Source organism: Anabrus simplex, chromosome 6, assembly GCF_040414725.1.
Source record: "Anabrus simplex isolate iqAnaSimp1 chromosome 6, ASM4041472v1, whole genome shotgun sequence".
Classification (NCBI taxonomy): Eukaryota; Metazoa; Arthropoda; class Insecta; order Orthoptera; family Tettigoniidae; genus Anabrus; species Anabrus simplex.
The window spans coordinates 61178838-61197717 of record NC_090270.1 but is presented as its reverse complement, the minus strand read 5'-3'; the positions used below and the strand labels follow the sequence as shown (position 1 = coordinate 61197717).

The 18880-nt window shown below is 42.0% G+C and overlaps 2 long non-coding RNA genes across 2 annotated transcripts in view; one reads left to right on the top strand and one right to left on the bottom strand.

The window, feature by feature from the left end:
- Positions 1-12276, bottom strand: part of LOC136875459 (uncharacterized) — an 81977-nt gene extending 69701 nt beyond the window's left edge. Inside the window, exon 1 of the long non-coding RNA XR_011018397.1 lies at positions 12106-12276. This is a non-coding gene — a long non-coding RNA (uncharacterized lncRNA). The remainder of the gene's footprint in view (positions 1-12105) is intronic.
- Positions 12277-12560: 284 nt separating this feature from the next.
- Positions 12561-18880, top strand: part of LOC136875458 (uncharacterized) — a 40462-nt gene continuing 34142 nt past the window's right edge. The window contains exons 1-2 of the long non-coding RNA XR_010860439.2: positions 12561-12657; positions 14290-14544. This is a non-coding gene — a long non-coding RNA (uncharacterized lncRNA). The remainder of the gene's footprint in view (positions 12658-14289; positions 14545-18880) is intronic.

The following is an 18880-nucleotide window of genomic DNA, read 5'->3' as shown; positions in this document are numbered from 1 at the left end:
GACCGTGGCCTTAATTAAGGTTCAGCCCCAGCATTTAACCTGGTGTGAAAATGGGACAACACAAAACCATTTCAGGGCAGCCGACAGTGGAGTTCGCACCCACTATCTCACGAATGCAAGCTGACAAGTAGTATAAGGGGATGGTTCTGCGGGCGCCACCGCTGCAGGTCCAACGCAGAGGCCTCCACCGCCACACGCTCTCGGGAGAGGACTCCGCCGCATTCACTGCGCTGACTAAGAGCGCGACCCTAACCTCACATCCGCCATCTTGGAGGGGCTTAACATAACTTTTTGTGCGTAAGAGAGCTAGCCTAACCTCATGGAAGGGCCTAACCTCAGTTTTACAGCCGGATGCTCTACCTTACGCTAAATACCTCACATGCGCTATCTTGGAGGGGCTTACCTAACTTTTTATGCGTAAGAGAAGTAGCTTAACCTCACGGAAGAGCCTAATCTCAGTTTTACGGCCGGCTGCCCTCCCTGACGCCTAAGAGAGTGAGCTTAACCTTACATCTGCTATCTTGGAGGGGCTTAACTTTTAACGCACAAGACAGCAAGCCTAACCTCATGGAAGGGCCTCACCTACGTTTCACGGCTGGATGCCCTTCCCGACGCCAATTGCACAAGATGACGGCTATATATGGCTCCTTATGAGACACCGCCTAACCTCACATCCGCTATCTTAGAGGGGCTTAACCTAACACAAGACAGCAAGCCTAACCTTATGGAAGGGCCTAACCTCAGTTTTACGTCCGAATGCCCTTCTCGACGCCAATTGCACAAGATGGCGGCTATACATGGCTCCTTATGAGACGCCTTAAGGGCGCTTGCTGCGCAAGATGGCGGCTGCTCTTATGAGACTCCTTAAGGGTGCTTGCACAAGATAGCTTGAGACGCCCTAAGGATGCTTGCGCAAGATGGCGGACACAAGATGGCGGCTATACACGGCTCCTTATGAGACACATTGAGGGTGCTTGCGCAAGATAGCTGCTGCTCTCATCAAGAAAGCTACCTTAGAGGCTAACGTGCCGTGCTGCTTCGATTTATTAAATTTGGGTCTTAAATGCAAAATGTTAAATGTTAAATATCTCGAAAACGGTGCGTCGTAGAGCAAAACGGACAAAATATTTCTGTCTAGTACTTGACTTCGCATTGTAAGGAACATGATAGCATAAGAAAAATTAGTCTAATGATGAGATCAACGGTTCGGTTTCTACTTAAGCCCTTTGGCATTAAGTCAGTTTTAGCTTGTATTGAAGCAAGTTTTCATAACTTGATTAGGTTTTGCTATGATAGAGATTATAACATGCTGTGCTGGTTCGATTAATTAAATTTGGGGCTTAAATGCAAAATGTTAAATATCTCGAAAACGGTGTGTCGTAGAGCAAAACGGACAAAATTTTTCTGCTTAAAACCCAGGTTCGCAGTATCAGGAACATGATAACATAAGAAAAAAGTAGTTAAATGACGAGATCAACGGTTCAGTTCCTACTTAGGCCCTTTGGCATTGGCAACTATCTAATTCTACATAGCTTCTTATGAGACTGCTTAAGGGTACTTGCATAAGATGACCGCTGCTCTTATGAGACGCCCTAGGGATGCTTGCGCAAGATGGCAGCGACAAGATGGCGGTTATACACAGCTCCTTATGAGACGGCCTAGGGGTGCTCGCACAAGATGGTGGCGGTTTTTATGAAGAAAGCTAGCTTAGAGGCTACTGCGCAAGATGGCCGCTGCTGTTATGCATGCGGTAGAGGGCAATTTGAAATTCCACGTGCTCTTTAAAGCTACGTTATTTTTGACAAACTGTCATCTTTAATCAACAGAGCACCGTGCTGCCATCTTTATCGTAATAGCGGGCAATTCGAAAAATTCTATACAGCTGTCATCCGCCATCTTTAATTAACAGAGCACCATGCTGCCATCTTTAGCTACTACCTTTGAAATGTGGTCGCGCCAATTTGAAACTGTATCCAGCTGCCATCGTTAATCAACAGGGCACCTTGTTGCTATCTTTAGCTACATACCTTTGAAATGTGGTGGCGGGTAATTTGAAAAAAAATCCGTTCGCTATCATCAACTTTAGTGCATACGTGAACCTAACCTCTCATCTACCATCTTGAAGGAGACTATCCTTAGTTTACGACAAGATACCCTTCCCGACGCTAATTAGCACGTAGAGGTTACTACATAAGATGGTGGCTGCTGTTATGACCTCCTCTGTTAAGGTACAAGTATAAACATGCATCGCGAAGGCTAGAGTGAGCACGTGCTGCAGTGATGACGTTATTGTACATGTTTAGACTTGGTCGTTTTCTCAAGAGTAAGGAGGCAAAGGAATGCAATAAATATGTATCATGAAAGTAAGAGTGTGCATGTGCTGCAGCGATGACGTCATCATAGTTGTGCACGTTTAGATTTGCAGATTACAAAAGAAGTGAATGAAACATAACAAAACTAGAATCGAACTCTGTACTCGATGTCGTTAACTTCAACGTGCGTTTAGAACATTGTATGCTATTTGCTTTACGTCGCACCGACACAGATATGTCTTATGGCGACGATGGGATAGGAAAGGCCTAGGAATGGGAAGGAAGCGGCCCCGGCATTTGCTTGGTGTGAAAATGGGAAACCACGGAAAACCATCTTCAGGGCTGCCGACAGTGGGGCTCGAACCCACTATCTCCCGATTACTGGATACTGGCCGCACTTAAGCGACTGCAGCTATCGAGCTCGGTAGAACATTGTATGATGCGTTTAGATCACTAAATAAGTAATAACAAAACTAGAATCGAACACTGCACTCGACACAACATGTGTTTAGAACATGTCAGAGATACCTTTGTTCTAAGAAGATCAGATTGCCGCATATTCCTTGTAGGGCTAAAGGGCTAATGGGCAACAGGGCTAAAGGGCTAATGGGCTAGGGTGCCTCTCCTCTCTTATCCGGGCTTGAGACTGGCTCTGCATCTAGAGGCGGAGTTAACACCCTAAGGAAGGGAGAATGTTGGAAAATAATCTATACGAATATAGCTACTCGATCGACTATATACTGCAGAAGGATGACTTAGGTGAGGGTAAGCGCTGGGATTGTAGGAAGGTGTTTAAGCTGTTGTACTGTCGAGAGAGAGCTATTACTACTAGGTACACTCAGTATATTTATGTGGGTGTGTGGTAGTGAACACAAGGTTCTCTGTGCAGGGGAAGAGGATTTGTTTAATAGTCTTTCTCATAGTACGAACAGATTGGAAATAACAATTTTGTGGTAAACTATTTCTTTCGTTAATATTTAACTCTGCATTTTACATTTTGTCCGCTCTTTAGAAATGCTTTTCTTTACAACTTTGTCGTGGTTTGCAGGCTTAATGTTGTTAATCGTTACTTCCAGGTACCGATAGTTAACATGTTTTCCGTATGCTACGAGTTCTTATTTTCTCATTAATAATACACGAACTTGTTCCATTTCTTTGCTATTTTGCTTTACATCGCACCGACGAGGGGATAGGAAAGGCCTAGGATGGGAGGGAAGCAGCCGTGGCCTTAATTACGGTACAGCCTCAGCATTTGCCTGGTGCGAAAATGGAAAACCATCTTCAGGGCTGCCGTCAGTGGGGTTCGAACCCACTATCTCCCGGATGCAAGCTCACAGCTGCGCGACTCTAACCGCACGGCCAACTCGCCCGGTACACGAAGTTGTTATTACTTCAGAAAAAGACAATGTCATGGACTTGGGACTACTTTGACGAGCTTCCAGACAAACGAGTTTTTATAAAAATGTTATTTGTTCGGGGCGTCGACCCATGTGGATCTTTTGCCCCTACTGGCACCATATTGTGTGAACCTGCGTGTAATTGGAATGGCGGTCGTGTGGAATGTTGTGTGTGAGGAAAGGAAGATCAAGGACGTCACAAACACCCAGTCCCCAGGCCAGGGATATTAATCATTACAATTAAAAACCCCTGACCCAGCCAGGAATCGAACGCGTTGCCCCCTACACCGCGGGACCGGACAGACAAACGAGTAAAATGCACACGATGTGATAAAATATTAAAAAACGATAGTAAAAATACATCGACTATGCTAAGACACTTAAAAATTCATAATGTTCGTCCTTCGTTAACGAAACCATTCCAGATGAGGGTGAGACAACTCCACCAAAAACGACGTCGACATATGCAGGTAAAACATCCTTAAATAGGCTCCCTTCTTCAGGAATATCACAGGGGACGGCCGCTCGCATTAAAATGATAAAGGGCTCAGAATGCCTGGGTCTACAACGTTACTCTACTGTTGAGGTATACTGTTTAGGCTATACCGATTTTACTTACATAAGCAAAATATACAGAAGTGCACAGCAAATACAGGACGAGGTGGTACCGCCTAGCTCAATAATCTAACACAGCCTTCTTGAGGTTTCTGGGTGATGTGATAACAAGCAAGCTGCTAGGTAGCCGCACGCACAAAAGCTCGAGCAAAGCTTGATCTTGCTCGAACTCTGACGTCATCTGTTCGAGCAGCTCGAGCCGGGCTCAAGCACATCACTAACTGGTGAGTTTCACGCTGTGACGGTAGCGGCGCTAGCCTTCAGTCCGGGAGGAAGGGGGACTTTAACCGTATATGATTAGTTCCAAGATGATGATTGTTATTTAAAGGAACATAACATCTAGGCCATCAGCCCATTAATTCCAACAGCTCAGGGACTAGGTGTTTGTACTGTCTCCATACTTCTCTGCAATTTACACAAGTTCATCCACTTTAGGAACAGGCAGTTTATCACGTAGCAACACCACCACCCTCCAACTGCCTGAGAACAGCTGCATCCGGGCTACAATAGCCATGCAAATTTACTGTTATCTTCACCTCCGTAGTGTAAGCTTAGCGTTAATAGATAGGCCAGGGTTCGATTCCCGGTACCACCAGAAATTTAAGATTGGCAGGAAGGCTGGTACGGGGTTAAAATGGTTCACGCATTCACCTCCATGGGGGTGTGCCTTAAAAGAAAGACACCACCTCGGGAGAAGGACGTGAACTTACATTATTCTTATTAGTTTCGGGTGAGTAAAGTATGGACTACGTACGTAGGTTAATCAAAAGGGTTTGCAGTTTTGGTTGTTCAGGCAGCTTGTGCATTCTTGAGAGCTTTCTTCCTTACCCATATCTCTTTTGGCTTTGCTGTTTAGATTCTCCTAATATATTTGGCCTCAATCCTTTCTTAAACACTACTTGTGGGATTATAATACCAATAATAATATTATCATCATCATCATTACTATGACAAAAAAAACAGAGAGCATGAATTTTGACCCAACATGTCACTAAATTCTATCCTCTGAAATGAGACATGGTAGGCAATATGATGAGTGATACAGTTTACAAAACAACCGGAAAATGCTATTACAGCACGACTGAACCTCTGAGTTGCACCTCGCACAACATTCACACACACTAATGCACTATGAATGACATTAACTCAAGACCACTCATACCTCAGCGGAATGCATGCTGTCACAGCCATAACTAGGATACCGACTTCAGCAGAAGTTCCATTCTTGCTCTGGCCTGTGCCAAAAGACAGGTGTAAAACCTCTGCACCCATCAGGAAATAGCCACATGCGGAAAGTGTCTTATGTGTCTTCAATCATGAAGGAAGAAAATTCTCGAACAAATAAAATATACAGTAAAAGAAAAGTTGGTGTCGTATTGGAAGAAAAAATTCAGACACAAAATATCTATCTATATATATACATTAGCGGAAGTGCCCGTTCTTCGTACGGGTTATCACAAAATGGCTTTAGTTACTCATACTATCGGTGTGACTGACTTCATTAGATATTTATATCACTGGTGTATTTACTTAAGTACGTAGAAATTATTTGTCATGTTTGAAATTTAGTGTAAGTATACTGCCGCTAGACAGTAGGCCTACCACAAATATAAATATTGTTGAACGTATTTGTTTGATCCGAGATTTCTTAACTATTGCAAATGATCAAGGAAATAAGCGATGCATAAAAGAAACGACTATAATTATCGAGAATTATAATTATCAGGGCTTATCCCTCATGTCGCACATCATATAATGAATAAATCTGAGTGTAAATATTGAAATATTTTGTCAAGTCATGGGTTCGACGTCTTGACAATTGTGTATAGGCCTATACGTTGTTTTCATGGTCGTAAAAGTAGACCAAAATATCGGCACTAGTAACATCAATAATCCTACTACTCCATGATTTGAGAGCAAGTAGTTCAAACTATAGGTAACAGACTCCGCAAAATGCTGAAACCTAAGCCAGTACATTCGTAAAAACGGAGGCCCGTCGGCAACCGCTGGTCGCAGTACTACGGAGATCTCCGAGGCTATTATTTTTATACTTCACTCCCTTTCCATTCCCGCCCAAAGGAGTGCTATGAGCGTCTTACACAACAGTTTATTTTTTTCCAGATAGTAAGTCACATGTGTATCAATTTTGGTTGGCAGCTATGGCCAAACGCACATGCATAATCTCGCTGCTGTAGAATCCTGGAGCTGACGTTGCCATGGTTACGGCCGTTCGTTTCTTTATCCGATTCGTAGAGCAGGAACAGCGTGGTTCCAATATCTCCATAAGGGTTGGTTTTAGGGCCATACAACATGATTTTCGGGTCCGTAGGGCTTACCGAGTTTGGTCTTTGCGTCAAAGGGCTTAAAATGAGCTTTGTGTCGTCCTTGTACGACAAATTCGATTTCGTCTATATTAGCCTATTATTCTTATATTTTTGTATTTCCCCCCCCCCCCCCCCGCCCCCGTTGCCTCCCACCTCGAACTGTTTTGAAAGTAAAATACAGCCCATGTTTCTCACTGGCAATGTAGCTTTCTATAGGTGAAGTAATTTTTAAAATCGCTTCAGTAGTTTTTGAGTCTATCCGTTACAAACAAATATACAAATTTTTCCTCTTTATAATATTAGTATAGATAAAATAACATGTCCTGACTGACTGATTCATCATCGCCGAGCCAAAACTACTAGACATAAAGAAATGAAATTTTGGGGGTGCATTTATATTACGGTGTAAGTGCTCACTAAGGGAGGAATTTTGGATATTCCGTCGCTAAGGGGGTGAAAAGGGGGTAAATTGTTTAAATGAGTATATCTATATCTCAGATGTAAAAATTGGTATTTGGAATCTCCTTTAAAAATAAAGAAACACGTTTTCCCCGGAAAATCCCACTGAGGGGGGTGACAAAGGGGTTGAATACCTTTTATGAGGATACTTATAGCCTATCTCAAAAACTGAAGATGATACAGACATGAAAACTGGTATTTTGAATCTCATGTAAAAATAAAGAATCACGTATTTTTTTACTTTGGAAAATCCAATTAATGGGGGTGAATAGGAGTGACAAAGGGGTGAATTTTTAGAAAAAATATCCCTTCAGTATATCTCAGAAACGTAACATGTTACAGACGTAAAAATGTATATTTGGAATCTCCTGTAAAAGTAGAAACAGACAATTCGTTTTCGGAAAATCCACTTAAGGGGAACTGTAAAAGGGGGTGAATTGTTTTTTTTTTTTTTGCTAGGGGCTTTACGTCGCACCGACACAGATAGGTCTTATGGCGACGATGGGATGGGAAAGGCCTAGGAGTTGGAAGGAAGCGGCCGTGGCCTTAATTAAGGTACAGCCCCAGCATTTGCCTGGTGTGAAAATGGGAAACCACGGAAAACCATTTTCAGGGCTGCCGATAGTGGGATTCGAACCTACTATCTCCCGGATGCAAGCTCACAGCCGCGCGCCTCTACGCGCACGGCCAACTCGCCCGGTAGGGGTGAATTGTTAAAATGAGCATATATATAATATATCTCAAAAATGTAACATGTTACAGACGTGAAAACTGGTATTTGGAGTCTCCTTTAAAAATAAAGCAACGTGTATTTTTTGTTTTCGGAAAATTCCCTTAAGGGGGGAGTGAATGAATTGAACTATTAGTCGAATTCTTTATATGAGGATACTTATATCTCAAACACAAAGATGTTACAGACGTGAAAAGTGGTATTTGAAATCTCCTTTAAAAATAAAGAAACACGCCTTCTTTTGTTTTCGAAAAATCTACTTAGGGGGATGAAAGAATTGAAAAATTAGTTGAATTATTTGTATGAGGATACTTATGACTATAAAATGTTACAGACGTGAAAATTTGTATTTGGAATCTCCTTTAAAATTAAAGAAACACGTATTTTTTGCTTCCGGAAAAGGCACTTAACTGGGGTAAAAAGAAGCGAAAAAAGAGTTGAATATTTTTTTATGAGGATGCTTATATCTCAAATACTGAAGATGTTACCGACGTGAAAATTGGTATTTGGAATCTCCTTTAAAAATAAAGAAACATGTATTTTTTTGTTTTTGGAATATCCATTTAGGTGCGAGTGAGGGTGGGGGATGGAATGGTAATGGGGTTGAATTCTTTTTATAGGGATACTTATATGTCAAAAATTGAAGATGTTACAACGTGGAAATAGGTATTCGGAATCTCCTTTTAAAATAAAAAAAACCCATGTTTTTTCTGACTTGAAAAGAGACTATTTCTTACATGTACAGTTCTATGTCGTGTGATCATCTGAGCCCCAAAAGGCAATACCACAAACGTGGTTTACAAAGAGTTTCTGGGGTAAATGAAACTATTTTTTCGGTGAGTTTTAATACTTAAACAATTAAGCAAGAATAAAACTTTTTAAACCTATTTGAGATTTTCAGATGTCTTAGTAGAGTACCGAGGAACGATTATCAAATTACGAAATCCACGCGAGGGAAGCCGCGGGTAACTGCTAATATATATATAAAGAAGCATAGCAGAGGGAAGTATAAGCAGTGATATGCTTTTATACTGAGACCTCAAGAGAATTGGATAGAATCAAGAATAAATAACTTATACTTCACCGAGAGAGTTGGCTACGCGGATCGCTTCACGTAACTGAGAGCTAGCACTCGGGAGATGGTGAGTTCGAACCCCACCGTCGGCACCAGGATAATACTTTTCCATTTTCACACCAGGGAAATGCTGGAGATGCATAAGGCCACGGCTGCTTCCTTCCTAATCCTTTCCAATCCCATCGTCACCAAAAAGCCGAACTAAGTCGGTGCGAGGTTTAAATACATGAAAAAAAAAAAAAAAACCTTCGAATGCACCAATCGAGTTGGCTGCGCGTTCGGCCCGTGTAGCTGTTGCTTGCATTAGGGAGATGAGTTCGAACCACACTATCACCAGCCCTGGATATGGTTTTACATAATTTCCCCAGTTTCACACCAGGCAAATGCAGAGGCTCGGCCCCGCGGTGTAGGGTAGCGTGCCTGCCTTTTACCCGGAGGCCCCGGGTTCGATTTCCGGCCAGGACAGAGATTTTTACCTGGACCCGAGGGCTGGTTCGAAGTCCACTCAGCCTACGTGATTAGAATTGAGGAGCTATCTGACGATGAGGTAGTGGCCCCTGTCTAGAAAGCCAAGAATAACGCCCGAGAGGATTCGTCATGCTGACCACACGACACCTCGTAATCTGCAGGCATTCGGGCTGAGCAGCGGTCGCTTGGTAGGCCAAGGCCCTTCAAGGGCTGTAGTGCCATGGGGTTTGGTTTTTAAAAGGCTGAGGCTGTATCTTAATTACGGACCACGGTGGCTTCCTTCACGATACTACGAGAGAGAGAGAGAGAGAGAGAGAGAGAGAGAGAGAGAGAAAACCCAACCGCCTGGTTTTGTGAGCAGAAAAATAACTGACTTCCGGGGACAGAAAGCACTAGGATTTGAAAGATACAGAACCAAGGGAGGCACATGAAATAGAGAAAAATGAGCAGTGATTAAAAATAAGGGTTACAGGAACAACTGGGATCAGTTGTAAGGCCATCTTAAATATTATTTTTCCTTCTTTTGCAGAGTATGCCACACATGACTGAACTACTATGCAGTGCAGTAAAGGTTGCACGTCAGTTTACTCCAATAACGAGGGGACAGTTGGACTTCCCTTTAAAACAACAATCACCAGTCACCATCACAACTGCTTCAATCAATATCATGATGAATGTCATATCTGACAGTAGGCAAAGGACAGGAATATCCAGACCAGTCACTCAAGAAAAGAATGGGAACATTGTACTGCATAAGTTTCTCGCAGGTGCACTTTTCTCAGATATAACTGAACCTATAGATAATGTTTGCTGTGTGTATCCAAGGGATTTGTATTTACACGGAAGGTGAATTATACCTTGATATTAAGTCTGTTAAAATGAGTTCTTTCTGTTTTTGAGCGACTGTATCTTCTCAAATTACTTATAACGATTCATGCTGTACAAATGACAAACAATATCACCATAAGTTAGGCCAATAATAAGGGGGTACCTGTAAAACTTAGTAGGAAAAGGGAAGATTCTTTTTTCCTATACAGGACATTCCCAAAAATGTGGAAATGTCCCTACGAACATAAATCCTATGGTCGATCGTTTACGAGTTTCAGACATTCCAAAGTTGGATTTATTGCCCTACCTGGTACATCACACTTCGAGTAGCTGTAGCCATGTTTGTGTGCACGAAGTGCTCAAAATGTACGGTACCACCAAGTTCGATGGCTTTTCGGTTCCTGAACAACGTACTTTCGAGTGTTTCGTGCATGGCGTTATAAACGAGAGAATTTTTTCTCCATGGAGGAAGAACAGACATCAAGCTCACAATGATTAAATGGTAAATTAACTGATACGGAATCTAAATTGAAATGAAATATCCTCTCCATAACATAACAGACATAACTCGTACCGAAACGATCGGCCATAGGTCTAGTCTTGTTCAGAGGTGCACTATCCATGCCCCGATTACTTCCCACCTTTCTGAGAACATTCTGTGTAAGACATTGCTTCTACACCATCGCACATAACCGTAATATTAAAACACATGGAAGGGACGGATAGGACAGAGGCCTCAGATAGTTGTAATCAGGCCACAGCGAAATTCGGCGGTCATATTGGTCAGGCAAAAATATTATGATTGTATGGTATCGAAGATCGTGGGAGCAATTCCTAGTCCCTTCACTGTGACACGCGTCACAAAAACAAGTTGTCAAAAACAAGAGTTATCAAATTGAATACTGTGTAGCACACGAGGCGGATAGCCGTTTTGATTGACTGACACTGCAAATAATGAGTGCCTCAGGCGAATAAAAGTGAGTAGTCATGGAGGGTGACAAACTTCTCAAGCCTCACAAATCCAATGCGATTGGGGAAGAAACAGCTGTTTTGAATAAGAGAGTAAATTTTGTAAAAGAACAGAGACTTCTGCAGGTTGTAACAAAAGCTTGACTCAGCTAAGGCCCAATCAACGTTACGGTACATATCTCAAAAGCTACCAGCCCCTTGGAGGACAACAGGGTTCTTCCTTAAGAAAAAATACTCGCCCATCTTTGCTATTGTAAGAAAAATAAAAGATCCTTCTTCTGTGACCCCGCTTCCATATTCATAATTCACAGTGAGCGATAATGGTGATTTATTAATATATTTTAGGTTTTACTTAGTCCTAGCATACTTGATTCCACAGAACTAATAACTATGACGTACGGTCCACTAAAAGTAAATAGCGGTAAAAAACAAGATATAAAACAAGATATCGATATAGAATAATGTCCTAATGACAGTAGGCAACATTCAGTGACTTTCTTGGGCTACTTCGTTATTGAATCTCACTTTATTCCTACCAAAACATTATCCCCTTATCTAGAATTCAGACATCATCTCTCTTTCAGTAGTAGCTCATATGCGGTATGGAAGAGCTATAATATATGGTAATCCTTTCAGTCCCCTATTCCTTAACATTCATTATAATAAACAGTAAAATTAATTCACATGTATATATTCTCAACTCCATACACCACAGCTTATGATAACCTGTTTAATTACAATATGTCATACATTAAAAAGAATCAAAACATTACGAATTGATTCACTATTCACAACCACCTGTCTTTAAGCAAATAATAACATGCCAACAGCAGGGTTGAAGCAGCAATTGATACTAAAGGTACTGGTTACAAAGGCTCTCCGGGGAGATAGATTCGAGATTCAAGTAGGATATTTTCAAAATACTTACAGCCAGAAATGCGTGGTGATACTGGTTGTGGCTAATCACTCGAAGAATATATTACGGAAGAGATTTATCAACTTTTCAGCTTCTTTTAGCAATTAATTACCACGAGAGAAAAATCACGATACAAGCGAATACCCCTGACACCATACAACAGCTTTCACATTAGCGAAAAGCTCGGTATAGTAAAAGGAACAGTAGAGGTCGGAGAATGCAACACAATGGTGCATATCGAGACTCTCTTGTTTCCCAAATCTACAACCTTACCAATTTAAAAGAAATGATATATTTAATGAATTGGCAGCTTAAGATTTGTAATTCACGGTTAGAAAGATATATATAGATATTTATTGAATATTATTTGAAAAATAATAACGATTGAATGAGGTAAGTATGAAAATCGCAAGTACAAAGTTAACAGTATGTTGGTATCAGTCGCTGACCCTTCTCAAGTCTCAAGAGCAGTTTCACCCAGTTTCACCCATCAGAAATCAATCAGACCACAACTTCATAACACGTCCATGTGTCTGAAAGCAATGATGAGATTTCTTAAGAAAAGTAAGTTACTTATCTACAGTTTAAAATTCCATTCCTGAATAATGTATTATGTGTAAATATGTGATATGACCCTTATATTTCTTATTTTTTGCGGCTTGCATGAAATATATATAAAATGTTTTCATTCTATAAACATTTTTCATGTAGTGTTAGCTTCGCATTTTTCTATAAATATCATTATATTACTGTTTATTGAAATAGTAGTAGTGAATTTTAATCAATACAGGCATTATTTATTATTTGTTATAAATTTGTTAAAGTCCGCCTCTGTGGTGTAGTGGTTAGTGTGACTAGCTGCCACCCCCGGAAGCCCGGGTTCGATTCCCGGATCTGCCACGAAATTTGAAAAGTGGTACGAGGGCTGGAACGGGGTCCACTCAGCCTTGGGAGGTCAACTGAGTAGAGGGGTGTTTTTTTTTTTTCTAGTTGTTTTACGTCGCACCGACACAGATAGGTCTTACGGCGACGATGGGACAGGAAAGGTCTAGGAGTGGGAAGGAATCGGCCGTGGCCTTAATTAAGGTACAGCCCCAGCATTTGCCTGGTGTGAAAATGGGAAACCACGGAAAACCATCTTCAGGGCTGCCGATAGCGGGATTCGAACCTACTATCTCCCGGATGCAAGCTCACAGCCGCGTGCCTCTACGCGCACGGCCAACTCGCCCGGTAGAGGGGTGTTTGATTCCCTCCTCAGCCATCCTCGAAGTGGTTTTCCGTGGTTTCCCCACTTCTCCAGCCAAATGCTGGGATGGTACCTAACTTAACGCCACGGCCGCTTCCTTCCCTCTTCCTTGTCTATCCCTAACCATACCCCGACAAGGTCCCGGTTCAGCATAACAGGTGAGGCCGCCTGGACGAGGTACAGGCATGGGCGCCCATACCCGGGGGCAAGGTGAGCACGCCCCCCCCCCCCAGCTCTCAGGGAAAGGAAAAAATCTAATATAGTCAGCTGGTTTAAAAATCGGTATTTTGTAGGTATGGTAGGGGATACCGTGTGTGGTATTCTGCCGTGGAATACAAGTCGACATTCATCTTCCAAAATATTAAAAAATCTACTTACCCCCAGCGCCCTCCCCCCCCCCCCCTTACATGGGTACTGGAACATTCTCCCCAGTTGTATCCCCGACCCAATTCAATCGCTGAGTCCGAGGGAATTCCCCTCTTGGAAATTATTTAAAAAGATTTGTAAATGTAGTATTATTGATCTGTGAGAATATCAGAGGATTTGCTAGTTTGCATGTGGTTAGAGTTAGGATATACGTTTTGACACATTTAGACTTTCTTATCCCCCCCCCCCCCTTTTTTTCCTTGTGGTTTTTAAGCAGGGAAACTGTCAATGTTAATAATGGAAATATTTATTATTTTATTAAACCGTTGTCTTGTAATTCAGGCCTAAGAGTTGCAGAATATGGAAAGATCAAGTTCTAACATACCGTTTAAAGTGAGCTTAGTTGATTAGGGCCTAAATGTAAAAAATGAGTCCAGCTTGAACTATAATGCCTGACATGCTTTTGTTATGATGCATTTATTTCCAAGGGCTTTCTGTAGTTGAAGTAGTAGTGTTTAGTTTTAGACTTTCCTAGTTTTAAACTGTGTGGATAAGTTATTTGTGTATATTGCTTTTATTTTCAGTTAATCGTGCTTTGAATCAAGTATGGACAAGACTTTTGGAGATGAATTTTGCTTTTTGCACTAAAGGCCATCTCTTTATGTTCTTTGGAATGATTGTACTCATTGGTCTAATGATGATTCATAATTCCCATAATTCCCATAATAATTCCCATAATTCCCATAATTTCCAACTTCTCCAACTTGAGCTACAAGAAGAACAGAAGAAGTTAAATCACTGTAAGCAGGAGCAGGAATCATTGTCTTCACAACAACAAGGTGAGATCTCAGATTTATACTTCTCTGATCATCTTTAAAGCAGTTTCTTGTCATATTCTGTCTTTCATGACCTTTTCTCTTCAAACGTTATATTTTATATCTATTGATTTGCATAATAATTATGCACAATTTTGTAGGCCTAATTCTTAATACAGTTACCGGGCGAGTTGACCGTGCGCATAGAGGTGCGCGGCTGTGAGTTTGCATCCGGGAGATAGTGGGTTCGAATCCCACTGTCGGCAGCCCTGAATATGGTTTTCCGTGGTTTCCCATTTTCACACCAGGCACATGCTGGGGCTGTACCTTAATTAAGGCCATGGGCTCTTCCTTCCAACTCCTAGCCCTTTCCTGACCTATCGGCGCCATAAGACCGATCTGTGTCGGTGCGACGTAAAGCCCCAGGCAAAAAAAAAAAAAAAAAAAAAATCTTAATACTTGGTTAATTTCAGAATTTAAAACATTGCATTAAGTCATAGGAACAGTAACTTAATTGAATAACGATTTTTATTCTCAGTTGAATTTGATGTTCTGTGCACTTCAGCTATTTGTGGTAGACTTCTTTTATCTTCCCCACTCTCAGCACACTCTTGATGAATCCTTCACCGGGCGAGTTGGCTGTGCGGTTTGGAGCACGCAGCTGTGAGCTCGCATCCGGGAGATAGTAGGTTCGAACCCCACTGTCGGCAGCCCTAAAAATGTTTTTCCGTGGTTTCCCATTTTCACAACAGGCAAATGCTGAGGCTGTACATTAATTAAGGCCACGGCCGATTCCTTCCCATTCCTAGGCCTTTCATGTCCCATCGTCGCCATATGAGCTCTTTGTGTCGGTGCGACGTAAAGCAACTAGCAAAAAAAAAAAAAAAAAAATCCTTCTTCTCTTCTATACTAGACACTTCTCTAATCATCCTGATGGTTGGGGAAGCTTACCCTGTTGTCTTTCATGGCCTTGCATCTATTCTGTATGACATTCATTTTTTAAGAGGGTAGGGTGCTAATTTTGTATTTCAGTAGGGTAATCTGCAGTCATATGCAAAAAGATTTTTTAAATTTTTTTAATTTCAACTGTGGTGTTGAACACTGGCATAGCCAAAGGGGGGCTTCAGTGGGGCCAGCCCTCCCCAAAATATTTCCTGAAACTAGAGCAAGGATCAGCCATTGTTTTACGTACGGTATGAACAAATTAAAAACTTACGCCAAAATGTTAAATTAACGTACCAACAAAAATCTACTAGCAAGGTTCAATAGGGCTAATCATAATTCTCCATATATGTACTGCTTGAATGAAAGGAAAACACTTCGGATTGTGATGCACGGGGATATTTCCCTGTAGAGGCCTCAGTATTGGGAATGTAACCGTGTGTTGACAAATGTCAAGACAGGAAAAGGGCAGAATAAAAAATGAAATGAAATGGCGTATGGCTTTTAGTGCCGGAGGGTCCGAGGACAAGTTCGGCTCGCCAGATCCCAATCTTTTGATTTGACGCCTGTAGGCAACCTACGTGTCGTAATGAGGATGAAATGACGGTGAAGACGACACATACACCCAGACCCCGTGCCAGCAAAATTAACCAATTAAGGTTAAAATTCCCGACCCTGCTGGAAATCGAATCCGGGACCCCTGTGGCCAAAGGCCAGCACGCTAACCTTTTAACCATGGAGCTGGACAGGAAAAGGGCAATTACAAAGGGATTACTCAGTTGGGATCTGGAACGTGACCACCAGGATAACTGGGGCCACGGCCAGAAACAGTTGCAAGCTTACAACATAGTGTCAGCTTTTGCACATCGCTTCTAAGAAACAAAATGTCCTAGGGATCCTCGGGTTGTACCGTGGTTGAGAGATGTGCTGTGTTTAAGTTGCACTGTTGGGAAAACTGTGACAGGTTTTTGACCTGCACGTTACTTCCCCATTTTGTACCATAAAAGTAACTTTTTTTTTTGAAGAGGGCCGTTTCGTCACTGAGAAGCCAAAACTATGTACATCCTCGGTAAGTTATGAAAAAGTTTTTTTTTTTTAAATTCTAACAGAAGCAAGACAATCGCGGATGCGTGCCTAAGTTCGATATGTAGGAAATGCCTGGCGACTGATTGGAACCTCGAATTGCATATGAATTATAACACAGTAGAGATTTCCACCTATTCAATATTAAGATGTATTTACAATATTTACATTACATGGGACTAGTTTCAACACTCCTCAGGGTCATCATCAGCCATATTAAAACATACACAATGTATGGCAAAATCCTAAAACATGTTTTTTAACGGTAAGAATCTTGTGGGTGTATAATTTACAAAATGAAGTGTGGTTGAAGGGTTGCAAATGAAAATGAGAGATATTACGTGTGATGCAGGTGAGTAATAATATTATAACATGTTTAGGATTTTGCCATACATTGTGTATGTTTTAATATGGCTGATGATGACCCTGAGGGGGGTTGAAACTAGTCCCGTGTAATGTAAATATTGTAAATACATCTTAGTATTGAATAGGTGGAAATCTCTACTGTGTTATAATTCATATGTTATTCTCAATTCAATACGGACCAACAACATGAAATTCATAACCTCAAATTGCACCATCAGAAGTGCGTGTAAATATTTTGTAATTGGTGGGCGTGATAACTCAGTTCTAATGGTTCTATCTTCTCATCAGGACGGCCCAGGCTTGAATCGCCGTCTATGCATGGGAAGTCACGTTCTATTGATACGGATTCTACTTAAAACACAAGATCCCATCCCTTACCTTTCTTTATACTTTTGAGCTATAACCGTGTCGTTTATGGTTGTGTATTTTGAGTATCCAACCATTCTTCGGGCTTACCTTGTACCTTAAATGGTGAGTGGATGCAGTGGTGCACCCACAAAATAATTTCAGTGGGTGGGGTGTAAGTCGAGGCCAGTAGCGTGGATACAACTTTCCCTTGGAAGGGGTTGTGAAAAGATTTTTTATTTTTTATTTAGAATTTGCTTTACGTCGCACCGTAGGTCTTATGGCGACGATGGGAAAGGAAAAGGCGAAGAGTGGGAAGGAAGAGGCCGTGGCCTTAATTAAGGTACAGCTCCAGCATTTGCCGGGTGTGAAAATGGGAAACCACAGAAAACCATCTATAGGGCAGCCGACAGTGGGATTTGAACCCACTATCTCCTGGATGCAAGCACACAGCTGTGCGCCCCTAACCGCACGGCCAACTCGCCCGGTAGATATGAGAAAAAGCCGGTCCTACCGAGTGCGGTGATGGATCTTCAGTAGATATTGATGGTTTTGATTGCTACCATGTACAGTCATAGCTTCTGTACTCTTAACATAAACCGGCTGCATTATTGAAACTGTTCGTAAAAATTGATATCGTTCTTCGTTTGTGAGGAAGCAGAATTTTCATTTAATTTGTCTTAAAAAAAGGAAGCACTTTGGTACTACACCCCATGAAGGTGGCTACTTTCCAGGTCGTAGATATTTTGATTATGGGAGACTCAAGGCCAATTTCTACTGCACCTACAAACTAGGCTGTTTCTTCCCCATCCCAACTCTGTCAGTACCGGGAATCGAATGCAGGATGCCTTAAGTTCAGGGATTTTCACCTGGATCTGAGGGCTGGTTCGAGGTACACTCGGCCCACGTGTTTATAATTGAGGAGCTATCTGAGGGTGAGATGGCGGCCCCGGTCTAGAAAGCCAAGAAGAACGTCGGAGGGGATTTGTCGTGCTGACCACACGACAACTCGTAATCTGCAGGCTTCCGGGCTGAACATTGGTCGCTTGGTAGGCGATGGCCCTTCGGGGCTGTTACGCCATGGAGTTTGGTTTGGAAAAGTGAACAGAGAAGGAAGCGACATACCTGCAAGCCCCTTTAGCTTCCAGCTAGTTCTTCTGTCTGGCCTCCTGCATTTAGGACAGTTGGAAAACGTACGCCGTAATAAATGGAAAACGTACGCCGTAATAAATGCTCCTCATAAAACCTTTGTAAAAATGCTAACGACATCTATTTATAACAATAATCACAAACGCCTCTTTTTCATGTGGCTCAGTTGGTTGAGTCGCTGTCCTTCTGAGTCCGAGTTCGCAGGTTCAAATCCTGGCTTGGGTCGGTGGTCCTTAAAACGGTGTTTAAATGGCAACAGCTCCGTGCCGTTGGTTTTCTGGCGCATTAATAAAAATTATACACACGAATATTAGCGTCTCAAAACTGTAACTTTATACTACTATATTCTGTATCTCAGGCTTGCGAGGGAAACTAATTAACAATTTGCTTTACGTCGCACCGACACAGATAGGTCTTATGGCGACGGTGGGATAGGAAAGGCCCAGGAGTGGGAAGGAAGCGGCCGTGGCCTTAA